Here is a 13763-nt window from a genome sequence, read left to right as displayed (position 1 = left end):
ATATTTTTATTTATTAATATTTAACTATTATAATAATATATATCTATACTATGTTGGTACATTATGCTCGTATTATTTTTGTTATATTTTAAGTCAATACCACATTACTAACTTTATGCGCGTATATCTAATAAAATATAATAAATATTTCTGATATTTTTTAATTAATAGACGAAAACCTATTAAAAAAAAATTGATATTCAATTTTGAAGCTTTTTGCCCTAGGGAAAATTATTTTATGCCAATTTATAGAAAAAAATCTAAACAATTTCAAATTCTATAAATTGCTCAAAAAAATTTAATATATTTAGAAAATTATACTATGTGTATCATAAATATTTGATGGAAATGTTAAGTGTACCTATCCACAGATATTCGTTTTTCAATTACATCAAAAAAACAAAATAAATTTAGCTAAATATCAGTATTTAGATCTATTCAGAATCTAAAGAAAACAACGGTAGCAAAATAATAGACAAAAAGAACATTCGTTCAGGTAAGAAACGCAAAGGCACTGACGCTTTTTAATAATAAAATAATTACGAAAAGGGGAAAATTATGTAGATTAAATGCCCGATTTTAAGTTAATACTTAATATCTATACTACTTATCATAGTATCATCAATTTATCTAACAGATTTATGGCTAGTATTTCGATCAGTTTTTATGTAATATGTATAGAGGCTAAAGTCTAGATATTTCTTAAATAAAGTAGTGACATTTTTAATAGTAACGAAAGTACCTATGTACAATGTCAGATGTTTAACAACCGATGTAAAATAATTAATTATTCGGGTCCTCTACTCTTATTTTGTTCGTGTAAATATGTGAATTAGCTAACTACAGTATACTCGCCACGTTATCAATTACACAAAACGTATGGGTTACTTAAATTAAATATTTATATCAGCAATTATTTTAAATTTCTCTCCTAAGCATTAATTATTAAACTTAATAATCTTGCGCTTCACATTCACTGCATTCGTTTTGAAATATTCGTGAATAATAAGTAATAAGTAAATAATTGTATATCAGATTTACTTATTTATTAATTTATATATAACATTATAAGCACCCTTCATTATAGGAGTAGGTAATGCGATTAGTAAACGTTATTAAGGAACATTATATACACAGTCACATCTTAACTTTTAAACTGAATCAATATCGCAACGAAAAACACAATTATATGTTATTCGATTAAACGCTATATATTTTCTTTAATATTAGTCGACTATTATTTATATTATTACCCGATGATTATAATAGATGCACGTTCGTTGTAATATTGAAAACATTGTTCGTTGGGACTTAAATTTTTTATGTAAATTTTATTATTGCAATGATATTTTAAGATATTATTATGTATTTATGCTATGAATCTATTTTTACTGTTTTACAGCAAATACTAACAATATAATAAATGAAATATTTTCGAAAAAAACTATATCAACCTATCGTAATACTTAAAGTAAAATAAATGTCTTAAATAGCTATATCAAAAAAACATTTCATGAAATATATTTAACTAAATAGGTGTATACTTTACAGGCTGATTGACCGTCTCCGCTTTTTTGTATACAATAGTATATCATTGAATTCCAATTTAAATATCCATAACAGCGAGCCACTGGACATCTCATGTGGTATCCACTTGCCTACTTTTTTACAATTATTGTTGATAAAAAAAATGTTCATTCAAATAAATATTTTTACGCAAAATCAGTTTTCAACAAAAGTGATTTTGTTTTTTTTTGTTGTAATCGATAAACAAGAAATTCTTTAAATTTTCACAAAATGTTTACCTATTTTAATATTTATTATTTAGTATAATTTTCTAAATATTTTGATTGGTTTTTAGGTATTTATAGATATTTGAAATTTATTTTTTGGTTTTTTTCATTATAGTATTAACTATAGATTTTTTTCTAATCTGTCAAGTTTTCCTAGTGTCAAAATTAAATTTAAAGTTTAGGTACTCAAACATTCTTTGTCCTTAACACGTTGAGCGCCATGAGACACAAATTTGGGTCTCACTTATCTTCGATCAAACCGCCACATAATTTTTGGTATGGTTTACTCAAAAAAAAAATTGAAAAAAAAATTGCCCAAATGGTTTGAAATTTTACACATACTATTATTATGGCTAACATAAGGGATTAATAATATTTTTTAACTGATTTGGAGCGAGACCCTAAAATAGGTCTCATGGCCAAACGGAGTCACCCATCAAAAATATATTATTTAAATGATATTTTGAGACTCATATTTGACCCTCAACTATTTTATAAAATAGGTAATCATAGATTGACATAACCAATTATAAATGTTATTGGTAAATGTAGAGTAAACCAATAATAACATGCAGTCAATTGTATGTAATTAATTTTATTAACATATAAAAAATAACATTGCTTATGTTCAATATTCTTATAGAAAAACAAAAAACTTAAAAAAATTTCAGTCTACTTCATTGAATAACAATAGTAATACATAATGGTAATTGTAACTTTATTTTAAAAATTATAAAACAAAACAAATCAATAAAAACTTGAAACATATTTTTTTTCAATCTAGTTAAATAAAAATAACAACTTTATTTTATAAATTATAAAACATAACAAATCAATAAAAACTTTACTTCTTTACAATTTTATGTTCCTCAAAAAAACAATCAAGACAAAAATGTTTATCACATAAAAAACATTTAGTATTAATTTTTTTTGTATTGCATTGTGCATATTTTCTGCCTTTTTTTTTTACTGCCTTAGAGTAACAGCCAACACATCTACTTCTGTTTGCTTTTTCTAAAACATGTTTTTGTGATATAATTTCTGTGATAGTTTCTTTATTTATTAACTGTTCTACAAGTGTAGATCTGAATACTGTAATAGACATTTTTGAAGATGTAACTTTCTGGAATAAAACTAGAGCATTAACAACACTTATGTTTAATAATGCATCTAGAGCAACTTTTCTGTACCACTTTTGACTGCGACGAAGAGGGTTGGAGTAGGAAGTCATCTGATCTGAGAGGTCAATTGAAGTTTTTCCAATATTATAATCAACAACTACTGTTGGTTTTTGTACTATTTTTCCTCTTATTTTCAAATTTGTAAGAGCACTATCATGTTTAGAAGAAACCATAACTAAATCCCGTTTGTCCCTCCACTTCAGCACCAACACATTAGATGAGCTTCTCTGAGACACAATTTCCCCTCTTTTCAATTTTTTTTTAGTTACTTCTTTCGGATTAGACTTTCTATTGCACCTTAATGTTCCAACTAAATATGTATTTTTTGATTGTAGTAATTCTGCCAGTTCTACACTTGAATACCAGTTCTTATCATTGATATTGATGCAATAACATGGTTACCGCGGAATATTATGCATTACAGACATCGATGTTACAGAATAGAAAACAATTCATAAAAAAAAAAAAAAACAAGATATCCCGTTGCTACAAACACCAAAATGATGTGGCAACACTGTAGAATTAAAATCCAATGAAATAATTCCGATAAATGAGACCTATTTCTGGTAATCGCTTAATAAATACAATGATATAATGAGACCCATATATGGGTCTCACAAGATGTTTTATTGTACTTTATTGAGACCCAATTATGTGTCTCATGGCCAAATTGAGTAACTTGGTAGAAGCACCTTTGGCGCTCAACGTGTTAATATATTGGAATTATTATCATTAATTTTTTATACAGTACAACATAATAACTACATAAAATCGTTATTTATCGTTATACAAATTTAGTAATGTGGCTTCAATATCTATAAAAAATTGTGCCAATGTATTTTCAATATTTTTAAAATGCTGTAAGAATAACTTATGAAGAATCTTATATTAAATTCAAGTATTTAGCATGTTTAAATGTCAATACACATTTTTCATCAAATTAACATATCCACTCTAACATACATAAATATATGAACAAGACATTGAAAAAATCTTCTTTTTTTTTAACACTTATTGTGGCTGATAATAATACAACTAAATGAACATTACTAAATACATCAAATTACATACATTAAAATTACATTGAATTAAACATAAAGTCATAAAATAAAAGGCTATAAACATCAAGTTGGTGTCCAAGTATATCATGGAACGCGATCTCTTAACCAACCAAGTAACTATCTTCTACTTTTCAACAGAAACACACACTAATAAATACAATTTTTTCTATCGGCACTACAATATTACGATTCACAAAAATATTCAATAAATATTAAGTACCAATTTCAAGGTATATAATAATATAATTGAATAAAAAAAAATGAAAATAATTATCGAATAACATAAAATCACTATAAATAAAAAAAAACTCAATCGGTCATAATTTTACTTAACAAAAACAAATTTGTTAGAAAACAAAATTAACTTGTAATAAACTTGTCACAAATTAACTTTAAATATTCGATAAAGTATTTGTTCTGTGGAAATTTTAATTTTTACGTTCGTGCACTATTTGGCCAAGAGATAATGCTAGCGTAACCTACCTACGCATATTATACACGTTTTACAATAATTAATACGATATAATATAATATACGAAACATTTAATTTAATCACAATAAAGTTTAAATTGATAAAAATGTGTTGTATTTCATATTTTAATGTTATCGTTATAAATATGTCAAACATAACGAAATGTATTATTTTGCACATCATTAATAATTGTACATATAGGTATTATAATCTAATAATTTTCTCCTTGTTTATTTTAACTTTTTATTAGTGACGCGTAGGAGTCATATAATGATTATTCAATTACGTGTTTTAATTTTTCGTCGAATATTCATGTATTTTTATATTACGGTAGCGGAAAAAAATCCCGGAAGCTTTAAGTAGCACCTCCGCGTGATAATGTGTATGTTTTATACATACAAATAAAGCATTTTTTTTTTTCTAGTTTCTCTATCACGTTTTCTCATTGGTTTTTGAGAAAATTTTAAAAAAATGGCAACGTTGTAAACTTGCAGGCTATACAGCGAACGAAAACCGCAAGCTGGTAACCGTCTCGTTGACGAAACTTTGATCATCATCGTGCGGGCTGCCAGGCTCGGAATTACATTATTCCGTAGAAATATGTCATTATAACTATATATATATATATACGTGTGGGTCACACAATAAGGTTGAGGCGGCTAATATTGATTTTCTCGAGGGCCGACTGCGATTGCGCAAGCTCGGCGGCATCCGACCGACCCGCCGTGAACTTATCTTGGCCGTAATAATATACGCTTACAATATCGAGTTGTTGGTCTCCGTCATTTAGGTATAGAAGGAGGAATACCGAAATTAATTTTTGTAATCGCAAATTTTCACGTTGTTTTATTTATTTTTTTTTTACTGAAAAGACTGAAAACATTATATTATTTTATATACACGTTACAACGGATCTACAAAAAACAAGGTAAGTTACAAACTATAAAAGATAAAAACATATACACTACAGGCATTCGTTTAAATAATCGTTTTGAACCCATAGAAAGTGAAATGAAATAAAATGTTATGCTTAACGCGTAAATATATAAGTTTATGCTGAAAGTTAAACATCATATTATATAATAACATTTATATTATTAATATAACTGCATGATTTACACTTAAGTAGATAATAAGTATAACAGTACCTTTATAACATTTACTCATTAGATTATACTATATTGTTGTATGTGTAAGAACGGTGTTCGCCTGTGCCGTTCAAAATTGTGTCGATATGAAACATCGAAATATTATGTGAACAATTTATACGATTTATTTATTTAGGTAACGTAAATGTAATAGATAATAAGAGTGTAGCTATACACTAGATACATAATATTATGTATATACAATACATTTATCAGTAAATGTGTGTATGTATGTTTGAAAACAATGTTTTGATACATAATTTGGTAAAGGTCAATAGAATTTTAGGCGTAACTGTGATGTAGAGCGACACAAGGGTATAGGTTCTCGCCCTAAATTCCTAAATATTGTTGCATTACTATAACCTTTGCCTACATAAACTAAATATATAAAAAAAAATTAACTAATATGATTCGATTTGAATTCATTAAATTGAATTTCGAATCATTGGGTAGTTAATTACTTACATTAGTGATGTAATTTAAATTAATATCTTAAAACACCAACGACGGTAAAAAAAATAGTAAAAATTATAAAAAAAATACTTTCCTTTCTGAAATATTGTAGTGTTCTGACTTTAAATTGTCTTAAAAATATATTTTCAAAAACATAATATACACTTACCGATGAAAAGTTATCGGCTTAGCGATGAAAGAATTCACCTCGTACCTATATCACATATTATATACTGGCAATGTGTTTTAATAATTACTACGCGGAAAATATATACCTATATACCAATTGTTACCAACTATTTTTCGCATACTAATCATAACATTGTTAGGTACCTACCGAGCAAATTGTCATAATTTAAATAATACGGTGTGCCCTAGTTTCACTGCTGTTTGTTTTATCGGCTCACCGCAGGCCGTCGGTTCCTACACCTACGCGTTTTCAAGGCTGTAACTACGGTATACCTATATCGTTTGATGTGTGTTTGGATTTGTTAGTGTGACTGAACGCCTCACGCGTTATGGGGAAAAACACAGTGAATCGAATAATCGAGTTGTTTTAGTTATGTTTATCGCCTTAATAAAAACAATTAAATTAAACTGATTGAACATCGGTGACAAAGTGTTTTCATCTTCAGATATTTTAATAATGTGACATTCACACGTAAACCACTTTCGGTATAAGTGTTAAACTTAAACTATTTAAATAAGTAAGTGAAATTAATATTCATAAAAAAAGAAACAAATCTAAATGCATCAATTTTTATCGAATCGATCAGTTAAATATGTATTAAAATATATATAAATATAATCTTAATAGATATAGCAATACAGTTGCAAGCATATTATACATGAACTTGTTTTTTATATACAGTTAACGTTTACCAATATAAATGTGGTATAAAATAAAGATATAATACTTTTTTTATTGGAAACTATTAAATAGTATTCGCTCGAGTTCAAATAAAAATAATGTATCTGTATATAATCATTTTTGTTTTATGTACACATGGAATACCTTTTGATATATTTATATCAATCGTTAGAAAGAAGTGATCCTTTCAGCGCCGTTTTTTAACTACATTTTTATTATATGTTTTTAATACCTATAAATGAATGTAGTAATGTACTCATACTTATATGATTTATTGTTATTTTCCACTTTTGTTCAATTGATAGTTATAGTGAAAACGTACAGTCTAAATACAATAAATGATACGTAATTAGTTCGGTAATTAATTACATAATATTTCATAAAACTTCTATTTATATCAATTTCAGTTTTTATTTATTATAAAACAAACATAATAACATTTTACCTCTATCGGAGACATTGACGTATATATGTATATTACTTACCTATTAATCGTGTCAATTTATATTCATTTTTCCTATAGGTACAACCATCATATTCTCTATAACCTGTAACTTTTTATTAGTACCCGCATATTAATATACTGTACAAAGTATACAATGTATAAATGTTCAAATTTCTATGACTAAAAAATAATTTATTTAGTGTTTTTTTTTTAAAAAACAATTTATATTTATAAAAAACGATCAATAGATAAATAACACACATAAATTAAATTAGGTATATGATTTATACTTATAATTTAGTAATCAAATTAGTTTTTGAACACTATTGAATTACCATTTATCCGGAATCTTTAGTACAACTTGGTCAATGATATTATACTTCCCTATAATACCACAATATAGAAAATTAATTTGTTTTTGAATTTAGGATTTTTCCAAAAAATAGTATTTTGCCTCTAAATACATTGTAATGCATAATATATTATTTCAAAACGTTGTTTTATAATATTTTTCTCCGTAAGTTTGTCAAGAAATAGTCTGTGTTAATAGTGTACACGTTATTAGTATAAATATCTGGTAAGAACTGAATAGTAATTTGTCAAAATCATTTAAAATATACATAATTTAAACACTGATTAACGATCAATGATTAAAGACATAAAGTCAATAGTTAATAATATTTCTCTAGTACTAGTAATTATCTAGCTATTATTGCCTATTATTTTTTTTATGAAAAATCGTAAAGCAACTTATTGTCGTTATTATTTTATTGTTATTTATTTTGTATGGTTTATTGGACCAGAGTATTTTATACATCTGAAAATCACTAGACGGTAGAAATATTCAAATATTTGATCATGGTCTCTATAGAATTGTGTTATTCCTTAACTTGATATAAATAGCATTAGAATTTTCAATTATATTAAGGGATATTTTATGCTGAACGCCATAACCGTCTGGACATAGACAAACAAAAAGTAATTTTTACTTTTCAAACAATATACGTTGACATATATAGTCTCGGTTTCGTTTCTAAGTTTATTTAATATTTTTTTTCCAGAAAAAGTTATTTTGTACCGTACCGTATATATTCGCAACTACCTCCAGTTTCCACCTACCCCAATTGAACAATACAATGTTATTAATGTTGTATATTGCTTTACTATATTTAGTCAATATTTGATGTTAAAAAGTACTTACAATTTATTATGAAATAAAAAAATATAATAATAATAAAAAAGTTGTGTTAAATATATTTCCGCTAGAACATTAATGTGACCGTGCCTATATTGTAGGAAAAAATTATTCCAAGTACATAAAATATTAATACTAGGTAAAAATAATTGTTATCTGAAAGTGTATCTGAAACTACAGATAACAATTAAAAAAATATATAATTTTGTAGACATATTAATTTAAAAATAACTAATAAAAACTAATATATTTTTTTTTTTTTTTAATTGACGACCCGGAAAGCTAATGTAGTAAGGTTAATGGATTAAAAGCGTATTTAAAGTATAAACAGTATATTGTGTATAAAATTAGATGTGTCTTTAATAAACATACATTTAATTCCGACCCTTTTCCCGTGGGTGGAAACTGGAAAGGCGACACCGCGACGGGCGTCAAAGACAATATAATATTATTACAGTATACAACGTATACTATACGTACTCGTTTATAAATTATAATTGATTAGTATCTATATATACGGGATCAATGGTACAACAGTATTATATTAAATTGAATACACGTTGAAGCTTTAGTTTTTGTTACCAGTTAGATAGCTACCGTGGATTATATTTTAGTTATATTAATTATTGTAGTTACTGTTCGTTAGATTTTAAGCACAAATCCCTTTGGTATTAAATAACGAATACAACAGTTTTATTATATTTATTTGACTTGGTTTTTTCTCTTCTACTGGACGTGTTGTTTAAAACTAATATAAAATAATGAATAATTGATTAAAAAAAAAAGAACATTTTATTTAGGAGATACGTTTTATTTGCGTAGTAAGAATCAACCTACACACTTTATTTCATGTTGATAAGTCAAGCAAACAATTTATAAAAATAAAGCTATAACTCATTATACAAATATTTGTGGGTAGCTTATATTAGTTATTATTGTTGACATAAAATAATTTATTTTTAAAGCTTTGGAAGAGAAACAAGGTTATCTTAATACAAATAGTTACCCTAAAAAAGAAGACAAAATCACAATCAAAATGCGACGCTATGAAAAAACAAAAGTTAAAAATAACTAACTTAGGAACCCATCTTTTAGCATACATTGAAAATTTATTTGGCAGGTATACATATTTTATGATGTAGTTCAATATATTTAATAAATAATATATAATTAAATACTTTTTGAAAGTGTTTTTTAATACACTTGATACTAATTAACTATAAAAAAAAACTGTATCATAAAGTACAATTTATATGTCTAAAAAAATGACTATCCTTGACTGATATAAGTACACTTACATTATAAATCGTTTTATTGCTATAGCAAAACAACACTTTAGACTCTATTTTAGATTGCTTGTTTTGAACATCAAATAAAAAATTACTTTTTTTTAGTTTTATGGTAACCTACTATACAATTCACATATGAAGTAGTTCAATTAATACTGGTAGTTGGTACCTACCTAAAACTTACCATATTCATTAAAATAAAAATCATAGTCAATTATTTTTTAGGATTTTTTTTATTTTGTACATTATTGCATAAACTATAAAATTATATCTAAACAGAGTATCATAAAATTGAAAGTCGCTAACACTGCATAAAATATATTTTTAATTTATTTTATCAAATATTTTCATTTATAACAAACACACATATTTGAAAATAGAAAGTGATTTGCTATAACATTTTATTATTATTATAATCCGCGGTTGCTGTGGCCATTGGACGTAACAGTGCAATACATAGTGTAGATAAATTAAGACATAACAATTTATATAGATTAGTTAATAACGGTAAATAACATTTGTTTTTTAAATAAATTAAACAAAACAAATTTAAAAAAAAGAAAAATGGTTGTATACAATTAATATAGATAAATGAATGTAAAGCATAGATAAATTGTTGAAGAGTAATGGTTTGTTGATGTTCACTATAGGCAAAGTTAATGAGATGTGTTGCTGATAAAAATTGGCTGGGCTTGGTGATATACTGATGTTGGATGGATTTGTGCTTGGGCGTAGGACGTTTGCGCATCGGCGTTATTGTTACGAATGACCTTATTTGTAGGCCGTTTGCGCATCGCTTTTGTTTAAAAAGGCTTGGGGTATTTTCCCATAGCTTTTGTTGTTAATAACATTTTTATAGGCCGTTTGCGCATCACAATTTTTATAAATTACGTTTATGATATCAATAATTACTGAATTATAAATGTATAAAAAAAAAATCATTAATATTCATATTCAAAATAAATAACACTCGTTTTGCAATAGCTATTATTACAAATACCTAACCTTTTATACGCCGTTTGAGCATTAAAATTTTTATAAATTACGTAAGTATATACATATATATATATCAATAATTATACAAAACTATAAATTTATACAAAGAATTCTTAGAGTATTGGTCTATTGTCGGTTTTCACTGAAGCATAGCACGTTTATTTTCGGACATTTCCGTATAATATCACCTGTGTTTGGCGTGTGACATTTTGTACATGTATTTGTATTCGTGTACTATTATTGCCGAAACACATCTCTTCGATTGTATCAAATGTGATGTAGTCATTTTATAACGAAACATTTAAATGACAGGCTGTTAATATTTAATAATGATAATAACGGTAATGATAAGCTTTTGAATATACGTAACCTATAACAAAACCAAAAACTACGGTTCTAGATATTGTTGATTTTCGTATAAATGTACAACTGTGGTTCCTAAGCTTATTATAACTTATAACTTATAAGTTATCAGTTATGATATTATCGTCACCTATATAAAGTTATCGGTGTATCATTCGGTCATGTCAATATAGTAGGTAGGACGACAAATCAAATTTCTTACCACATTATAAGGTGCTAATGATGCGCAAACGACAAACACTTCTGTGCTTAATATTTCCGCTAGGTGGTCACTGATAAGGTATTTGAAGTTTTCTTTTCTCTGTATCGTATACTTTACATTCGGTAAAAATATGTTTAATAGCAAGAAGGAGCCCACATTGAGTGTACACTATAATAAGTATGGTGACCAGTTATAAAAATTTTAAAAAAAGTACATTTTAAAACTTAGCTCCTTCTCTGTCGTAATTGCCCAATGCATATACTATTCTACCCATTTTACCCATATTTCCATAGGTCATCTCCTTCTATAAAAATTGTTTTTTTTTCATCTGATTACTCTATTTATTTTATCATTATTATCAATTATAAAAACCAATTAGTTGAAATTATAATGTCAACTCATTTAGTGTGTGTCTTTACGTTGAAAATACTTTGATATTGAAGAATTTAAAGTAAACTTAAACTAAAGTATAAATTATTTTTAAAGGTAAAAATACCGAGTGTAAAATTTAAATATATATCATTTAGTCGTTTAAATCGTACTACCAACCAATAAGAATGCTTTAGGTCGAACAATATAATATAAATAAATAATCAAATAATAAAAAACACATTAACACGCATACCTATTAGCCCATAATAATTTTAAAAAAAGAGTACAATATATCATGTACTTAACACTATTGTTAAGAACACTAGGACACGCATCAAAAAAGAGTACTGTCCTACAAAAAAGAGTACGTCTGGTCACCATTACTATAAGGGGTGACGTCTTTAACATTATACAATTTATTGAACTTCCCAATTCTTTAATATAGGTATCATTAGTATCAATGTATACGAGTAATAACTATGGTATTATCTATTAACTTTGTTCAAAATTTTAAAGTGATAATATTTAGTTAACTATAGCGATAATTTACTAAATAGTGAAAGAATGAGTTTACTTAGGTAATATCTATATTCTTTACCAAAATTATAATATACTAAAATATTATATAATATTTTACCGAAAATAAAATTATTTTAGTCCAAAAATAAGAATTAAAATATTCAACATTTTTTAATTAATTTTTTTTTAATTATGTGGAAACAAATTAATTGACTAACATATGAATTTAATACAATATAGTATTATAATTTAAATTAATAAAACTACGTTAAGCTACAATTACTTGAAATGATTGAAAAAGACTATCCACTTTCATTAATTTACTAAATATAATTTTTATTTGTGCCCCAAGGGTCATTATTTTTTCCGCTGCTCATAAATTGTATATTATCAAAATTAATTTATAATCCCATTCTCCAGGGAATTACAAACAGTGAAAATATGTTTGTCCTTTAACGCAAAAGCCTTTATTCTACACTGTATTAGCTATGTCATAAACCATAATTATTGTTTACAAAATAGTCAAAAATAATTTGAAAATAAAATATCAAACTTAAAAATATACGCTTATCATCAAATTTGCGTCATTATTATCAAAAAATAAGTTTTTAGTTAAGTTAATTTATTAAATTATTGAACTTCTTGAATAAAGATAGTCGAATAAATTATATAATAATAAAATAATTATTTAAAATTTTTATTTTTATTTTTATTTTTTAATTACACAAAAATTATTATATCCCAACAATATTAAACTAGTAAACATTAACATAAAACATTAACATTAACATATAAACACTGTAAACCGACAAAGTAAGACATGGTTGGTAAAGCTCACGTTATTAAATTCTGAGACCTGACTGTAAAATAAAGTTGAAGATATGTTTGATAATGATTTTATTACTGGCTGAAAGAGAATTATAGATTATAGGATCTAATTTATTCGTTTTACATATTTCTCAACAATTTTAAGCATTTTAGATATTTCGCATACGAAATACAAAATATAGTATGATTTTATATATTAAAAACAGGTTTAAGAAAAATGTACATACCTATTATAAATTCTCTGAATATTTTATTGTTGAATATAAGTGCATATTTGAAAAATTTCCATAAAATAAATGCATACCTACATCAACATTTTTACGGGTATATTTGAGTGCATATTTAAGACTTTCGTAACGCATATTTAAATTTTTTTATGAGGATATTTCATGAAATTTTGATGCACATAAATGATTATTTATTTTTTACGTATTTTCCGAAAATACTTATTATTAAACGAGTATGCTATTAAAGGTTTTAAATACACAGATATCACAAAATACATTAATAATATTATTCTAAGCTTCCGTACTAAATCATGTTATGATTATATTGATAATCTTTTGTTTTAAATA

General features: G+C 25.6%; 1 protein-coding gene and 1 long non-coding RNA gene across 9 annotated transcripts in view; one reads left to right on the top strand and one right to left on the bottom strand.

The window, feature by feature from the left end:
• Window positions 1-6409, bottom strand: part of LOC132927076 (uncharacterized) — a 49618-nt gene extending 43209 nt beyond the window's left edge. Inside the window, exon 1 of the long non-coding RNA XR_009661615.1 lies at window positions 6278-6409. This is a non-coding gene — a long non-coding RNA (uncharacterized LOC132927076). The remainder of the gene's footprint in view (window positions 1-6277) is intronic.
• The window catches only part of LOC132927073 (MAP kinase-activating death domain protein), a 35828-nt gene continuing 27328 nt past the window's right edge, over window positions 5264-13763 (top strand). For 5 of the 8 annotated variants that reach the window (XR_009661612.1, XR_009661611.1, XR_009661613.1 and 2 more), the window contains exon 1: window positions 5264-5435. The gene's annotated coding sequence lies outside the window, so the exon portion shown is untranslated. Of the gene's footprint in view, window positions 5436-6633; window positions 6816-13763 lie in introns of those variants that run through there. The other 3 variants (XM_060991524.1, XM_060991521.1, XM_060991523.1) reach the window with 2 other exon arrangements.

Source organism: Rhopalosiphum padi, chromosome 3, assembly GCF_020882245.1.
Source record: "Rhopalosiphum padi isolate XX-2018 chromosome 3, ASM2088224v1, whole genome shotgun sequence".
Taxonomy (NCBI): Eukaryota; Metazoa; Arthropoda; class Insecta; order Hemiptera; family Aphididae; genus Rhopalosiphum; species Rhopalosiphum padi.
The sequence above is the reverse complement of the archived record's forward strand: the minus strand, read 5'-3'. Positions and strand labels throughout refer to the sequence as shown.